The 17,906-nt window shown below is 37.4% G+C and overlaps 2 long non-coding RNA genes and 1 pseudogene across 3 annotated transcripts; 1 reads left to right on the top strand and 2 right to left on the bottom strand.

The window, feature by feature from the left end:
* The first annotated feature begins 5,020 nt into the window (after positions 1–5,020).
* LOC145421537 (E3 SUMO-protein ligase ZBED1-like) lies at positions 5,021–7,302 on the top strand (annotated as a pseudogene). The gene has a single exon (XR_013902924.1). The product of XR_013902924.1 is annotated as an E3 SUMO-protein ligase ZBED1-like (transcript).
* Positions 7,303–15,095: 7,793 nt separating this feature from the next.
* LOC145421613 (uncharacterized) lies at positions 15,096–16,258 on the bottom strand. Its single transcript, XR_013902989.1, has 4 exons — positions 15,860–16,258; positions 15,703–15,760; positions 15,378–15,535; positions 15,096–15,296 (listed from the first exon to the last, which is right to left on the bottom strand). It is a non-coding gene; the product is annotated as an uncharacterized LOC145421613 (long non-coding RNA).
* An 85-nt stretch (positions 16,259–16,343) lies between these two features.
* LOC113008624 (uncharacterized) lies at positions 16,344–16,917 on the bottom strand. The gene is made up of 3 exons (XR_013902634.1): positions 16,792–16,917; positions 16,550–16,701; positions 16,344–16,444 (listed from the first exon to the last, which is right to left on the bottom strand). It is a non-coding gene; the product is annotated as an uncharacterized LOC113008624 (long non-coding RNA).
* Between the last annotated feature and the right edge of the window lie 989 nt (positions 16,918–17,906).

Genomic DNA, 17,906 nt, shown 5'->3' on the forward strand with positions numbered 1-17,906 from the left:
GAGAATTTCCTTTTAGTTCTCAGTTTATTTGATATTGACAAAAGTTAGTCAATTTTGTCTGTTCTTCTGTAACACAAACTAAGATTTATTTTTAGAATTAAAATTTTGTTTCTAACTGGAATTGACAATTTAGTCTGTTTCGTTTGTTCTATTTTGAAACTTAAACGCTTTAGCGGCTGCCTTTTGTGTAGTTTGCAATATTTGCCTTTATTTATCTGAAAAAGTCTCATGTTCCTTAAGTACATCTACCCTGTTGAACTTATTATGGGAAATAAATATTTAAATCAAAACAAGCTGCTGATTATTTCACATTTTACTTGTGAGCAACGGCACATTTAAATCTTACAAATATAGTTATTTGGCTTATATCGTGATAGATATCGTTATCGCCTGAAATGAAAAAAAAACATATCGTGATATGAAAAAAATCTCATATCGCCCAGCTCTAATTCAGCTAATAGAGAAATACACAATTGGTTATATGAAAAATGAATATGTTACCTTACCTGAAGGTGTAGTTTTATCCAAAAAGTACAGAGAGGCCAACAGCAGCTGCATTCATTCAGGTGACCCTGAAGGGCGCAAAATTTTTGAAGAGGACGGACCGTTGTTTAACTCAATAACTTTGTGTTCTTGTAACAAAGACCATTTTGAGAGAAAATAATTTAGGTTCACCAGACGAATAATAATTGCAGTAATGCTGGAGTCCTACATTTACTTTGAGTGAGATGAAAAAAAATGTTTCAGCTTAAAGAGGGCCTTGAATTTTTTTCTTTGAGTATACAAATTAGTGATGTGTCGGTCGTGAACGGAACGGCTCTTAGAGACGGATCTTTGACGTGAACGATGCGAGCCGGCTCCTTATCGCGAGCCGTGGTTTTTTTTTTCTTCCTTTCTCTCACCCTCTCTCTCTCGCACCTTTTTTCCGTTTCACTCCGCATTAGTGATGTGCGGATCGATCCTGAAATATCGATTCCTCCGATACCCATCATTTATGTTCTAGAATCGATTCTCACATTAAAATATCGATATTTTAGTCATTTAGAGTAAATTTGTAGTTTATCATTCGGTATTCCCCATATGGAAAAGAAATAGTAAAAACTTATATGATTTACTCATGAAAGTGGCCACTTTCTCATTACTTTCATACATTGTTTTAGTAAGTGTCCAAAACATACAAGTTTCATTATAAAAAATTTCAAGGGATCTTATATCTGTTTTCACTCTTATATGCTTTTCATACAAGTTTCACACAAGACAGATACAAACTTTACAAGATTTATATATATCTTTTCCATATGGGTCTCCTTGAAAAATCGGGAGGGTTGGCATGTATGGTTGTGGCAAATCACTAACCTTGTCAAAAACCTCAGAGTAAATCATATCACAGAATATGATGAGCGTATGTTGAGGCAAACTGAAGAGGAGGAGAAGGACAGGTGCTGCTAGGGCGAGACAGACGTCTCTCACGGAGTCCTTTCAGTATCGTCGATACCACCCTGAATATTACTTGGTATCAGATCGGAAAGAAAATCAGTGGTATCGCACATCACTACTCCGCATACGAGCCTTGTACTTTTCTACTAAACAGTCGTCTTCTACTTTGGTGAGGTTTTTTTTTAACACTGTTTTGCTTTTGTTTTCTTTTTTACTGCAATTCCTGTAGAGCAGCTTTTAATGTGTTAATTCAGTATGTGCTACAAAATAAATACCTTTCCTTTACAGTAGGTTTATTTTAAATTGTTCCAATCATGGAACTTCAAAGGAACAGCACTTAAAAATGAACAGCCCGTGATGTCAAAGTACACATTCTACTGGCAAATCCCATAAATGGGGGACAAATTCAACCAACTTTAGTGGATCTCGGATGTCAGAAACACAAAACAACCTGATTGTTAAAACAAAGACAAGGCAGACGCAGAGAAACGCAGACACAAACACTGAAGCATCTACAATGGCAGAAGCACAAATAGAAATGATTAGAAAAAGAGGACTCGCTGCCACCAACTGCAATGTCTCTGCAGGAGCCTCTGAAAAAAACAAGACACCACGGAACAAAAGATGGAAAAAGAAGAGTCAGCTGCATTCTCTGTACAGGAATCTTTGCAACAACTACGAGACAAACAGAAAACACTTACTGCCCACTCTCTCTCTTTTTCTTTCTTTCTGATTGTGTAATAAAAGTATGAACATGTGTTTATAAGTTACACTTGTGTTTGAATCTTGCAGCTCATCACACATTTGATTTCCATGTGTGACAACTGCAAGTGTCCAGAGTGAGGACAGAATGAAGGACCCACTGCTGCACATCATCTGTGAGGCTTTGCAGCCCTGATGATCCACCACCAGGACAAACACAGCAGTATGTGAGGAAGAGAACAAGGAAGAGCCAGCAGCAGCTGACAGATGGAGAGAATAGACAGACTGTTCCCTGTTTGTGAAGGACTGCTAGAAAAGTTTAGAATAACTAATTGTCTGTCCTGAATCAGTCTTATTAGGTAATGTTCAAATAATTATATCATTCCAGTATTTTCAGTGTGGGAGAAAGTACTCAGGGCCTTCAAGTTACACACTATGAAAGGCAGTAACAAGTTTAATATTCAGAAACCTAAAGTGTGTATCAGCAGCAGAATGGACCTAAAAATAAATGTCCATGTTTGTTTCATTTCTATGAAGCTTTGAGTATTTTAGTAGTTCTGCTGTGTTTGTTGCATCATATTGCTGTAATTGTTTATGAGCTTTAGATATTTCGAGGTAAGTTGATCTATAGTGTTACATCATATTCTATAAGGATGTTATGTGTTCGTATACTTTCTTCCTAGTTTGACCCATTTAGCAGAAGTCAGCCTGTTTACGGCTCTGATATCTATTCTGTATAACTTAACCCTTTGACTGCCTGCTCAACCATTTGGTTTAGCATATTTTGAGAGACTATATATAATGAACTGGAGTACTTAGCTTAACTCAACCTTACTGAGCCATCTCTACCACTTGGTTGAGTTATGTTATCCTAAAAAAAAACACTAGATGGCACTGTGTCAGGATCAGTGTCGGTCAAGTTACTTGAAAAAAGTAATCAGTAACTAATTACTGATTACTTCCCCAAAAAAGTAATCCCGTTACTTTACTGATTACTTATTTTCAAAAGTAATTAATTACTTCGTTTCTTTTTAAAAACACGATTTACAACCTGAAGAGGTGATAAAGTGATAGATCTTTCAGCCCAATTCTACTTTTTCTGCATAATCCATCATACAAAATGTAATCAAATGGAAAAGTCTCTTTTTTTAACTTGTTTTTATCAGTTTTAATCTTTTAACTTTATGCATCAAGCAAAAAATTTAATTATATGCAACATTCTCTGACTTGAATAAATTAGTTTAACATTTAAACCTTTTTTCTACACATTCCAGCACATAAAATAAAATATTTTTTGTGTTTACACTCACTCTTTCAAACAGATGCAAGTAAAACACAGCAGAAAATAAATAAAGTCAAAGACTCACCTGTAAAGCAGGAGCAGGGTAGGTGGAGGTTTACCCTGGTGCAGGTGTGCCGCGGTCAGTTGAAGAATCCGCGAGTTTCTCTGTGAATTTCCCATTACGTCGTTGCTTGCTTGGAAGTTTAGGGGTTTTTTTCACTGTAAAAAGAAGTTTTCTTCCCACGCACGATGGACGCTAATGTTTTTGTCACTTTTTATGGAATTATATTCAAAGTAAGGTCAGTGTTAGGATGCCTGGGTCGTCGACCCAGGGTTTTTGAGTTTATGATATTATTTATACTGTCTAGTTTTTGGTTTCTTTGAGTTCTGTCTTATGGCTTAGGTCTCTGTCTTCTTTAGTTGCTCTGTCTCCCCTATCACCTGCATCCCCTTGTCTAGTTCGCGTCTATGTGTATCTTAAGTTCCTATATCCCCGTGTTCAGTCAGTGTTTGTGTCTACCCTGTTCCCACGTCTCTGTTCCCTTTGTAGTGCCTGCATGTGAGTCTGTGTCTTTGTTCAGTCTGTGTTATGTGTTTCCTGTTTTACTTTGAAGGTCTCCGTCTTTTCTCAGTGTGTTCAGTTTACGCTTCTTTGGTCTCGTCAGTTCTGATTTGCCCCAGCTGTGTTTCCCTCCTGTTACTCATTCCCTGATTGCTCCCTCTGTGTATTTAAGCCCAGTGTTTCGCTGTGTCTGTGTTGCGATCTACCGTTTACCAAGCTGTGTGTTCTGGCTGTCCTCCGGTATTAGTTTATTTTTTGATCGTTTCCAGTTATGTTATATTTGAGTTTAACATTAAAACGGTTTTTGAGTTTACATCTGTCTCTGGAGTCTGCACCTTGGGTCCTTTTCCTGTCTGCACACAGCTGCACCTAACAGGTCAGTACTTCCACGCTTTAAACACTGCACGCTCATACTCTCTCCCACAATCGATATGTGATCCATTGTTGATCTGCACACAGCTGTTGTCACTAACACGCACTCGCTTACGTCACTGTCGTGAGACATTCTCGCAAAAAATCACGGTTTTAGTAATGCAGCGTTCCTACGGGAAAGTAACGGTAATCTATTTACCGTTTTTGCAATAGTAATCCCTTACTTTACTCGTTACTTGAAAAAAGTAATCAGATTACAGTAACGTGCCCATCTCTGGTCAGGATATGGCAGGCCTCATCTGCCACCTTCCAACCAGGAAATCAGAAAGCAAAAAATCACTCTGGACACATGGACTGTTTTGGCTAAAAATTTTAAAGGTAAGTACATTTTTCTGCAGTATAAACATGTCAGAGTCTTTACTGAACATGATTATGTCATTTGATACCAGAAAATAGCTGTAATAAATCCATAATATTTTTTTAAAAACATGCTCAACCAAACGGTTGATTTGTCAATTGATGGTAAGAGTAGCAAAACTTAGCTAATGTTTAGAACTGTTGTTTTAACATATGAAATTGACTATTTACTAGGGCTGCCACGATTAGTCGACTAGTCACGATTACGTCGACTATCAAAATCGTCGACGCCTAATTTAATAGTCGACACATCGTTTAAATGCCGTAAAATCCTGAAAGGTGCAGGAATAACAGTAGGATTTAAGAGTGTAATAACGGACTGAAACAGAAGATGGCGGAAATGCACCTACAAGGATACCGTTAAACGCCAAAGATGAAGAAGAAGAAGAAGCAGCAGTCTCCGTTATCATGGCTACTCAGCAACGGAACTCGACCAAACAAAAGAAAAGAGGGTCCAATGCAAAATCTGCAAAATGGAACTTGCCTTCCATGGCAGTACAACAGCGATGCACGAGCATCTAAAAAGGAAGCACCTCGTGGCATCCGACGACGAAGTGGTACAGTCGTCTCGGTAAGCTAATTGGCTAGTTAGCTGCTAACATTATTGTAAACAGCAAGCTGCTAATTATTTGTGCTGTCAGTGTTAATCTCGTTAGTATGATGTTAACGCCATAACCGCATTAACGCGGCAAATCCCCGTTAGTCAGTGCCATGCAGCCCTCGCACCGCGTTCTCGCGCTAACGGGGATTTGCCGCGTTAACATCGTATTGACGAGATTAACGCTGAGAGCACTACTTATTATTGCTTATATTAATAGCTGTTAACATTACAGGACTGCTAAAAAAAATACGTTCGTCTTCAATGGACGACTTTGTCACCAAGCCAACAACATGTACACCTCGGCAAGCAGATGTCCTGATTGAATCAATCTTGAACATGTTGGTGACGGACATGAGACCCCTGTCTATGGTTGATGATCATTGTTCCAAATCATCTCATATCTTTAGGACCTTGGTGGTGTCAAAGGTTTCTTCACCCTGACTGTTGATGTCTGGACCAGTCGTGCAACAGAGGCCTACCTTGGTGTGTCTTGCCATTTCCTGAGTGAAGATTGGAAGATGAAGAGCTTCATCCTTGATACCATGCCTCTTGAGGAGAGGCATACTGGTGCCAATATAATGACATGGATGGAAGAGGTGCTAACAAACTTTGACATCTTGCCTGCCAAAATAAAAGCAGTAGTACGTGACAGTGGTTCCAATATGGTGGCAGCAATGCGACTGCTTGAAGAAAAACATGGATGGGCCTCTATCCGCTGTGCTGGACACACACTCCAGCTCATAGTCAATACTGCTCTCAAAGAAACCACCATCAGCAGAGCACCAGGTGCTGCTAGGCAGCTAGTGGAGCACTTTAAGAGAAGCGAGCTGGCTAGTACAAGACTAAAAATGAAACAGGAGCAAATGAATGTGAAGAAAAATACACTGATCCAAGATGTCAGTACAAGATGGAATAGTACATTCCACATGATAGAAAGACTCCTCGAACAGCGCTGGCCTCTCACTGCCACTCTTTCAGATCCCGAGGTAACGCCAAGGGGGAAACACTACTTCGACTTGAAGCCAGAGCAGTGGGTGCTGCTTGAAGAACTGAAGCAAGGTTTGGCACCTTTTGAGACTGCTACTGTTTACCTTAGTGGACAGAAGTACACAACGGTTTCAGGTCTTCCACAGGTGGTCAAAGGGCTGACACGGGCTGTACACCAAAGCCAACTGGAGACGAGCTCAGGAAAATCTTTCATTGCCAGTGCAGAAAAAGGCATAACACAGAGATGGGGGAGTATATGTACTTTCTCAGCAGACAAAGAAAACTCTTATTCTCGCAGCTGCCTTGGACCCCAGATACAGAAAGTTGAAGTTTTTGGCTCCTGAAGATGTCATCAGAGTGCAAGGGACTGTTGAAGTGCTTGCTGTCAAAGAAGCAAATGCTGGGACACATGAGCATGCAAAAGTGCAGACAGCCAATGGTTCAGGTAGAACTGAAAAGACTGCTCTGGACAACCTCCTTGAGTCTGACACAGACAGTCAGGGTGACAATGAGGAAGAAGCATCTAAGGAGGACCAAGATGTCCAAGTTGTGAGAAGTGAAGTTCAGCTGTACTTTAAAGAAGCCACAGTTTCTAAAAAGGATGATCCTCTTAAATGGTGGAGCGAAAATGAGGGACGTTTCCCCACACTATCAAAGCTAGCTAAATCTTTTCTGTGCATTCCTGCAACCTCCACCCCATCGGAGCGGATCTTCTCCACAGCAGGGAACATCTGCTCTCAAAAGAGAGCAAGCCTTTCTGCAGAACATGTAGAAAAGCTAACTTTCCTGGCTATGAACAATAATCTCGTGTAGATTGCTATACTGACTATATAGTCCCAAAGTTCAATATAGTTGTGAGGACTGAGCACAAAATGCTATTTTGTTATATTTGTTTTCGGGTGGCTTCAAACTTGAAATTTCATTAAAAGTTTAATAAACTATCATCTTGTCTTTATTTTTAGTTTCACATACCTTAAACACTTAAAGCTGTAAGCTAATGATAGTTGTATAAGAGCAGATGCATGCTGCTGCAATAATCTGTACGTTTTACGTCCAATGGATGCATAATCTGATTAGTCGACTAATCGCAAGAATAATCGGTAACTAGTCGACTATCAAAATAATCGTTTGTGGCAGCCCTACTATTTACTATTGAATATAAATAATTTAATGATCTATACATGTAAATATGACATGTTTAAATTTTTCCATGACAAATACTGTATGTTACAAAATGTTCTAATGTTTAAAGATTTACTCACTTTCTGTGATTATTTTTTTAAAGTACAGTTTTAAATGACACATGGAAATCAAACAAACTATATTTCTACAAATTTTTTTTTTTTTTAATGTTTATTAGATGGATTGCTAAGTAATGCTTCTGGGATCATGCCACTTTTCAACTGTCAAATGCTGGAGCAAAGAGTCCAAGGCGAAAGTTATGATCCCATGCCCATCACTCATCCCTGGATACAATGAGCATATGGGAGGGATAGATCTCTCTGACATGCTGGTACACCTGTACAAGACCCCAGCCAAGTCTACAAGATGGTACCTGCCACTCTTTCGTTACATGCTTGATCTGTCCATTGCAAATTCCTGGCTGGTCTACAAGAGGGAATGTGGACAACTAAACCAGAAACCAATCACACTCAAAAGATTCCGCCTGGCAGTTGTGCATAGCTTGAAACAAGTCAACAAGCCAGGATCCAAAGTTGGCCGACCATCATCCAGCTCTCCACCACCACCAAAGAAACGATACACCCCAAGACCCTCACAACCACAGCCAGATGTGCGATATGACTGCTTTGGGCATTGGCCACTTCACTGTGACAAGCGAGGCCGATGCAATTACTGTCCAAAGGGCGTCTCAAGATGGAAATGCCAAAAATGCAATGTTTTCTTGTGCTTGAATGCCAGTCAGGAATGCTTTGCAGTGTACCACCAGAAGATCTAATCATCAAGGGTTATTGGTGAAGTTGCATGAACGGCAAAAGAAAAGAGCCAGAACTGTTTCAGTGTGTTTCCAAATTTTTCAGTGCAAAATGGCAATGGTATATAATATACCACCAGAATTTTCTGGAAAATAAAATAAAAAATGTTAGTGCTGTTCCAACACTACAGTGAAAAGTTTATGTTAACAACAGGTCAAAAGTGAATTTGTATGTTTATGAATTTTCGGTAATTGCAGATCAAGTTTTTGATCAAATTTACAATATTTTTGTGTTTTATACATTTTGTGGTATGTTATTATAACGCCCACTGTTGAAATGGAATCCAACAATGTTTGATGTTTTACTACCACAATAAAGTGGGTCAAACACAAAATTGGGTAGTTATTGTTTTGCAAAAGGAGTATAACCTTTACTTTTTTCTACTAGTTATGTCTGTAGAACTTTATGTAGTTGTACCATAGAGAGACATCTCAACCGTTTGGTAGAGGGTAATATTTAAAAAACTATAAGGTGCGTATAAATTTTTTTTTTTTGATTGTGATCATTATTGACCTAAAGGAATAGAAAATATGAACAAATAATTTTTTCATTGTATTTTTCTTGGTGAGGCAGTCAAAGGGTTAAAGCAGTTATGACATCTCACCCAATAAAGGAATATTTCATATATCAGTCTACTCTTCATTTTATCAGAAACTTATCACAGCTTGTACATTTTCTTTTTGCACATATATGTAAGCATTGAGCCAAATTTAGTAATGCCAACATACTGTCTCTGATATATGATACATCTATATATACACTGTCAAAGAAACTTGTCTTTGAGTGACGATTTAAGGTGATAGGACATATAAATAAATGCAACTTGAATCTTTACTGAAGCTCAGTATTTGACACAGAGTTCAAACTCACTGCTGTAATAACTAATAATGATTAATATAGTAACTATAATATTGGCCATATTATAGTTACATTACCAAAGTGAGATGATTTTAGTCTCATGAACAACATTAGCTAATTGTTATTTACTAGCTAACCTTAAAATGACTGTTCAGTACAGAAATGAAGCCCAACAATCATGTTTTACAGTCCTGTGGTCTCAGCCTCAGATACCAATTACACAGAGCTCATGTAGAAACAAATGAACAAAATATATTCTCCTTCATTTCTGTCAATCAAAGCTGTATGAAACGTTTCCAGCTGTTAGTATCATGGTTGCTAGGCAACCTGGGCAGCGCACCGGAGGCTAGACGTCCCATTTCACAAGCCTACAAGCCTAGCACTTTCTGCCTTAGCGATATTTGAGTACGCAGCCCTTGAGGACCGTTGAGGCTGCGTACTTTAAGGCTGCAGAACCTGAATTGGGATACAGCCACTCTCGCACTTTTTTCCGCTTCACTCCGCACAGGAGCCTTGTGCTTTGCGCTGGGCAGAGGGGGGAGGGGCGGTAGTTACACTCACAGTAGCACAGGAACAGAGCGGGAGGGAAAGAGAGCCAGGGACAACAACGTCAGATTAGAAAGGTTTAGTGATTATCCACAACTATTTTCAGTTGCGGATGATAAAAGGATTCAGAAAGTTTATTCCTGCAGGCCCATATGACAGAGAATGAGCATCTTCTTTTTGTTTTCATATTTATAATTAATTGTATTGTGGTTTGCAGTGTTTTGTGTTGTTTCACTTTAAATTTGTTTAAAAGGAAAAAGCTGAAAATTTAAATAGTTAAAGAGTTGAAATGTAAATAGTTGTTTTTTGTTTTATATGATTTATTTATTATGTTTTATGTGGAGTGAATAAATAAAAGTATATTTACGGTGGCCCCTAGAGACAAAGCACGTAAAAACTCCAAATCACGTAAAAACTCCAAATCACATAAAAACTCCAAATCACGTAAAAACTCCAAATCACATAAAAACTCCAAATCACGTAAAAACTCCAAATCACGTAAAAACTCCAAATCACGTAAAAACTCCAAATCACGTAAAAACTCAAACACGTAAAAACTCCATAGCACGTACAAACCCCAAAGCACGTACAAACTCCAAAACACGTAATAACTCGAAAACACGTACAAACTCCATAGCACGTACAAACTCCAAAACGAGTACAATCTCCAAATCACGTAAAAACTCCAAAGCACATACAAACTCCATAGCACGTACAAACTCCGAAGCACGTACAGACTCCAAAACACGACGGATTTGGTGTGTGGTAGTAACACGTAAATGAACTTTTTTTTTTAAAATTATTTGAATATATATGAATGCCTGTGTTTAAATAGACAAACAATACACATATGCTTTCAATTGTGTAATTTAAGTGATCTAGGTAGCTCTGTTTTGGAAGTTCAGTGAACACTAGAAATGTGTTTTGGAGTTTGTACATGCTTTTTGGAATTTGTACGTGCTTTGTCTCTAGGGGCCACCGTATATATTTATATATAGTTTGTTGATAGTGATTTGAAATGTAAACAGGTTGAATACATGTCTGTGGCTATTGATGATTTAATGGAGTGTGTGACGGTAGAAAGAGTAATATAATTGTTAGTTGTATGTATAGGAGTCCTGGGACACTGATAGAAACATTCACAGATGTAGTAGAAGATTTATTGAGCAAGGTAAAGGGAAATAAGACATTCTGTATTTGCGGTGATCATAATATTGATTTTTTTAAAATGTCCAATCATAAGGCATCATCAGTTTTTTTTAGTTATTTTTTGGAAGAGGGTTTTACCCTCTGATTACTAAACCTAGTAGAATAACTGAAAAGTCAGCTATTTTAATTGATCATATTTTCATTAATTGCTTGGAAAGCAACATTATAAGTGGTCTTGTCATAAATGACATAAGTGATCATTTACCTGTTTTTGTTACTTTAGATTATAAAAGGACACGAAAGGAGGACGTGTGTGTGGACAGATATATAAGAATTAGAAATGATCATGAAATAAATAAGTTCAGGCAAGATCTTATGAAAGATTGGAATGAGGTTCATGTAAATAACGTCAGTGCTGCATATGAGGCATTCTTAAGTACTTATTTTGGTTTTGTATGAAAATCACTGTCCACTGGTATTATATAAGCAAAAGAAAAATACTGGTAAACCATGGATAACAAAAGGACTAGAAAATGCATGTAAAAAGAAAAATAAACTGTATAGAGATTATATAAAACTTAGAACAAAGCCTGCTAAAATGAAATATAAAGTTTATAAAATAAGTTAGTATTAATTATCAGAAAGGCTAAGAAAGAATATTATAATAAATCATTTTACAACAACAACAAAAATATTAAGGGTACATGGAATATCTTGAAAAAATATTGGGTAATAAATATACACCCTTAAATTTACCTACTTACTTTAATAAGAAAAATAAGGTCATAAGTGATATGAATTAAGTGGTAAATGCATTTAATTCTTTTTTTGTAAATATTTGGCCTAACCTGGCAAACTTAATTAGAAAACAGGATGATTCAGAATGGAATGACGAATGGAAAGGAGAAAGAAGAGTAGTACAGTATGTTTTTAGGGGAAATCACTGAAAAAGAAATCATAGCTATTGTAGCAAAATCTAAAAACAAGGCATCCACTGACTGTGATGGGTTAGACATGGTTATTGTAAAAAAGATCTTGGATTGTATAATCAAACCTCTCTGTTATATTTTTAATCTCTCATTTTATACGGGTGTATTTCCTGACTGAATGACAGTGGCAAAAGTTATCCCCCTTTATAAATCAGGAGACAGACATAGTTTTAATAATTATAGACCAGTATCATTGCTATCACAGTTTTCTAAAGTGCTTGAAAAACTCTTTGCACAAAGATTTGATAGTTTCATTGAAAAACATCAACTGTTAAGTGAAAGTCATTACGGATTTCGATGGAACAGATCAACAGCAATAGCATTAATGACTACTATTGAAGGCATTTCATCAGCAACACATAATAAATATACTATAGGGTATTCATTGATTTAAAAAAAAAAAGCTTTTGACACTCTGCAACACTCCATCTTGATTTCTAATTTAAGTACTTATGGTGTGAGAGGAATAGTATTGAACTGGTTAAGCAGTTATTTAGATAATAGGTTTCAGTATGTACAGTGTTTAGGCAATTCATCTGATAGAATGAAAATAGAAGGTGGGGTCCCTCAAGGTTCTGTTTTAGGACCAAAACTTTTTAATTTATATATAAACGACATTTGTGATGTGTCAAAAATGTTAAATTTTGTTTTGTTTGCAGACAATACAAATTTTTATTGTTCCGGAGAAAACTTGAAAGAATTGGCTAAAATTATGGTTATTGAAATGAAAAAATTTTTAAAATGTAAATAAGTTATCGCTAAATTTGGAAAAAACAAAGTTTATAATATTCGGAAACCGTGCAAGGGAGGAAGAGATAGTATTCTCTATAGAGGGAGTATTAATTGAAAGAGTGACAGAATTCTGTTTTCTGAGTGTAATAGTGAATGACATGGAAAGTTAACATGGAAATCTCATATTGAACATGTTAAAAAAAAGTTGGCTAAAAGTATTTATATCCTGGGTAATGTAAGATATATATTAGATTACAAGACAATAAGAATATTATATTTTTCATTGTTTCTACCCTATCTGAGTTATTGTGTTGAAGTATGGGGAATACATGTGTGACTAATATGAAACCATTACATTTGTTACAGAAGAGAGCGCGTTAAATAATGCATAATGTTAAATATAGAGAACACACTAATAGTTTGTTTATAAAATCAAACTTATTAAAAACTAGAAGATATAGTGAAATTACAGACATTAATTATTCAGAGCGTTCTCACTCCCGAGGCGTAACATGTCGACGTTTTGTCACGTCCCGCGGCGTTCCTGAGGAACGCGAAAGGAGACCTTCGGCGTTCTTATGGTACGCGGCGGGTTATGGCTGGAATCCAGTGCAATGACGCTCCTGCGGTAATAGACGTTCCAGCCCTGTATTCCAGCCCTAAACCTAACCTTATCCCTAGCCCTGACCATAACCTTATTCCTGACCTTAACCAGGACTTTAATGATGTTGAATAGCGTGTTTCTAAGCGATTTGAAGAAAAAGAGCAAACGTGTAGATTCAGTCCAGACGGTTCTCATATTTCCTCTTTTTTCCGAGGTCGTCATTTAGGAACGTGGTGGGTAGCCGAAAACGTAATATGGTGACAATTTGTCACCTAGCATAAAATGTCACGCTTTGGGAGTGAGAACGGGTTGAATTATTATGTTTAGGGCAAAAAATAAAACACTACCTCTTAAGTTACAAAGTTTATTTGTATTGTGTTCAGAAAATGGAGACGGCAGAAGGAAGTTTTATTTTAAGCATCGGTTTGCTCGAACCACACAAAGGAAAATGTGTCCAACAGTCATAGGCATAAGAAACTGGAATTGTCTCAATGATCATCTTAAGTGTTGTACAAATGTTTCTCAATTTAAAATCTGCTATAAGAATAAAATGATAAACTAATATGAAGAAGTTGAAAATACCGGAATTTAATTGTAGAAAAAATAAAATAATAAACATATATCAGAATCAGAATACTTTATTGATCCCTGGGGGAAATTATTTTTTTGTTACAGTGCTCCATTATAAACAAACATTAACAAGACAGACAATACGCTAACTAAGAATAGTACAATATATACATATACATAAAGTCAATTATTAATAAATACCTGAAAAAGAAACGTGTAGTTGTAGCAGTAAACAGTGTGTATATAAACAGTGTGTATATATAAATAAAACCACAGGTTGTTTTTTTTTTGGTACATTACTAATTCCTTTTGTGCATAATTTTATATTGTTGTTAATAATAAATTAATTAAAGCAACAAAACAACCTGAAGAGCTGGTTGGGAGCTGAAAGATCCGGATCTTTTTAGTGAGTCGCATGGACCTCATTGGACCATTTTACCAATGAGAAAAAGTAAATCTTTCATTCAGCTGTTGTTAACTGATCTTGACTTAGTTAATTAAACGTTGTAAACGTGCTTTCAGTGTGTCCTGTACATGAGTTCTTTTAGTAAACCACAGCACGGTGTGTTTTTTGAGCTGATGAAGTTCAGCCAAAACAAGAAACATGCAGCAGGGGACATTAACTTGTTAAAATGTTATAAAAGAACAATTAAAGATTTTCACCCTACATGGTTGTCAATGATCCAATGATAAATGAATAATTTGATCAAAAGTTCTATATGCTATTTCTGGAGGGAGTGCAGTGGAAATGTTGTCACTTTTGGACTTTGCTACCTGCAGCTAAATAATTTATTTAAAAGCTGCAACTGAATGAGGGAATATTTGTCTAAAAACTTAAACTGAACTAGAAGAGTAACAGTGCTCCAGCTTACCATCTTTACCTGAGTAAATCTGTTTGTTGAACAATCTAAATGGTTGATTCAGAAACTTCTGTGACATCAACTTAACTGAAACTCATTACAAATTTCACAAAACACAGTTGAATACTTTTATTATTTTTTATTAGATGTTTTTGTTGTTATGTTAATTTTAATAAAATTAAATAAATTATTTCTTTATTTTATTTTGTTATTAATTTATTTGTTTAATTTTTTGTTGTTCCCAGAGAGCAAGCCAAACACTGGTCCTGAAAAGGACTATCTCTAGTAGATTTTAGTTTAACCTCCTAGGACCTGGCGTCCATATATCACATTTTGGGTTGTCTAGACCATTCATCAGGTCCCAATCAACCCAAATGGCACAGAGAAATTAAAAATGCGTGAACTGAAAGAGTTCAGGCCTTAGGAGGTTAACAATGTCTCTGACGATGAGACCAGTCAATGTGAGGCGACGGTGGCAAGAAAAAACTCCCTCCTGGAGGAAGAAATCTTAGGAGGGGCCAGGCTCTCTGGGAGGACCCTTCCTCCTAAGGGCAATACTTACCTAAAATTTGTCTGAGACGACTGTTGCTCCTTCCTTTTCAGCATGATGATGGCTGTAACTTGCTTCCACATCCTGTTTTAGAATGAAGACAAAACTGATGAACAAGGTAATAGGACATTTAAAAATTATCTCACTTCAGGATGAGCTTCTTACGTTTCTCTTGTAAAACAGGATGTAGGCTGAGTGCTGCTGTTCCTCAAAAACTGCACATCCGGTTGTGTGGAGCACCTGTGCATCATTATAGGTGAGCCAAGGATCTGATGTAACTTGCGGGCTCGCATCAGGATGCACGGAATTACAGATGTAGTGTCCTGAGATCACATTAAGACAAATGAATCCAACTTCTAAAAGTCAACTGATTCATGATTTGTACTTAGTGCTTCTTAGAACATCAAAAGCATTTGTGTGTGAGTCCTTCACTGAAAAGTAGCAAGCTCTGTTAAATCATTTTCTGTTTGTAACAAGTCAGTTGTTTTACCTGATTCTGTTCCTCCATAGTGACTAATGATGCTTATAAGACTGTAACAACCATCACCCTGAGAAGGAACAAATCCAAAGAGTGTTAGTTTCATAAAGTCTCACATCAGTGTGATAATTAAGCTGAATCTCTGAGATGTTCTGCAGTCTGTTTTTACCTGTTTGGATGACACCACCAAGTCCCTCTGCAGCCTGACGGGGTCATTCACCTTCTGAAGCTTGCAGGTTTTTATAAAGCCAAACCTCTTCAGGTGCAAAATGAGAACTCTGACAGAAAAGAAAAAAAAACCCAAGGTACAAAACAAGAAGAATGAGTGACAAACACAAACCAAAGATGGGACAAAATGACTGCTCAAGTGTTGTCTTAAAAACTCTGTTTTTTGCACCACAGTTTGGAAACCAGGTCAGTCGATCAATTCTGATGTGACCTTACTCACCTTGGCAGTGTATGAAAAGACGGCTTCACTTCCGAGGTCGTCCCTCCACAATCACAGAGAAATTCTATTTTTTGTTCCTGAACAACAGCACAGAGAAAACAGGCTTTATGGTAGAAAAAAAATCACAACATATGCACACAAACACTAACAAAAAAGGTGTGTTAAGATCAGTGATACTATATCTCTACTGGAATTTCTGATCTTACCTTCAAGTATGTCTCTAACATGTTTTTAACAGACCCCTCTGGAACCAGGTCAAGAGACAAGCTGGTGAATTCCTCTTGGTGTGATGATTGGTGACCGCAGCTACACATTTAAGGAGTAACATAGTTAAAGTAATGATCAGGTAGGAGGAAAAGAGGTATATGAAAACGTTGCAATCAGCCCTGTGTTTCTGAATGACGGGCTTACCTCTTGCATGTCCTTATGTTTTCCATTTTGAAAACATGATGGTCTTCTACTGGGCAGGTATAACTTCGGCCCAGGAGAGCTGCTTTCCTCTTCAGGTGAGGTGAAAGGCTTTTGATCTCATTGAGGAACAAGGTTAGGAATTCATGAGCATCCTGAAAGAAAAACACAGAGGAGATTTAAAACAGAACATAAACATTAGAAAGTAAAGGAAAAAAAACAAAATGTCCAAATAGCTGACATACTTTCTGTGCACTGCCTTTGTATTCAGGAGCATGTTTGCTGAATGCCTCCTTAAAAGATTTTAGGCGATGTTTTTTAAGGCCATAATCTCTTGAATTATGACAGTCCCTGATGTCAATGAGCCTTCTGTAAAAAGGAAAGGGTAAACAGACATTTCTGGTGTTAGATATCTTTGCTCTTCAGCTTTTTGAAGAAAGTAGAAGGTTGACGTAGCACACCTTAAGAGCTGAGCTTCTGGGACTGCTCTCCACAAAGTCTCCTGATGGCTGATGTCTCTAATGAACTCGTCAGTGTTGAGCAGGCTCTGCAGGCAGGAGTTCATGTAGCAGGTGTTTGCAGTGTTTGGAAACCTGCCACACATACACAAAGTTTACAGTATCAGTGTAAAATAGTTCATTTTCTCCATTTTGACAAAGTGAGCTTTGGTCCTCGTGCACCACGTGTACTCACCCGAAGTGGTCCACAGTCTGAATTTTATTTTCCGTTATTTTTCCATCGTTCAAATGTTTCGCTACACTATTGCAAAAAGGTAAAAACACGAACACACAATTAGGAAAGATGTCAAGACGCTAAGCAGTGTATGTGCATGTATGCATGAGCTTTGAAGCTTAAACATTTTGACGTTTTTCTCTTACATGTCAACCACCTGCTCCCATACATGCTCTTGTTCCAGAAACTCCATAATCAAAGTGTCCCAACTCAGGTCTGATGGCTCACCGTTTTCAGTGGTGTTTTTAACCTGGTGGGAACTTTCACCACCTTCCTTATGGGTGCTGCTGGATGAAGAAAGGAGTCAGGGATGCATAGCAAGCACAACAAGACAACAAACAAACATTGTCTCTCTGGAGAACAGCATTCAACCATCTAATGTTTATTTTGATAAGCACTCTGCCAAAATATTAAAAGCACTTACCTGGGAATGTCTGTAGTTTTGTCCTCGGGGCATTCTGGTTGTCCTGCTCGGGGGCAAATGACCTGTACTGGGTCCTCTGAACTGTTCGGTGGAGGCTGGACTTCCAGTTCTCGGCCTTCTGTTTCCAGGCAGTCTTCTTGAGGTGGTGCTGCCTCGGCAGGTGTACAGTCATGCTGGATGTTCTTTAATCTGCAAAAATATACA

The sequence above is a fragment of the Astatotilapia calliptera genome, chromosome 17 (assembly GCF_964374335.1).
Source record: "Astatotilapia calliptera chromosome 17, fAstCal68.1, whole genome shotgun sequence".
In the NCBI taxonomy this organism is placed as follows: Eukaryota; Metazoa; Chordata; class Actinopteri; order Cichliformes; family Cichlidae; genus Astatotilapia; species Astatotilapia calliptera.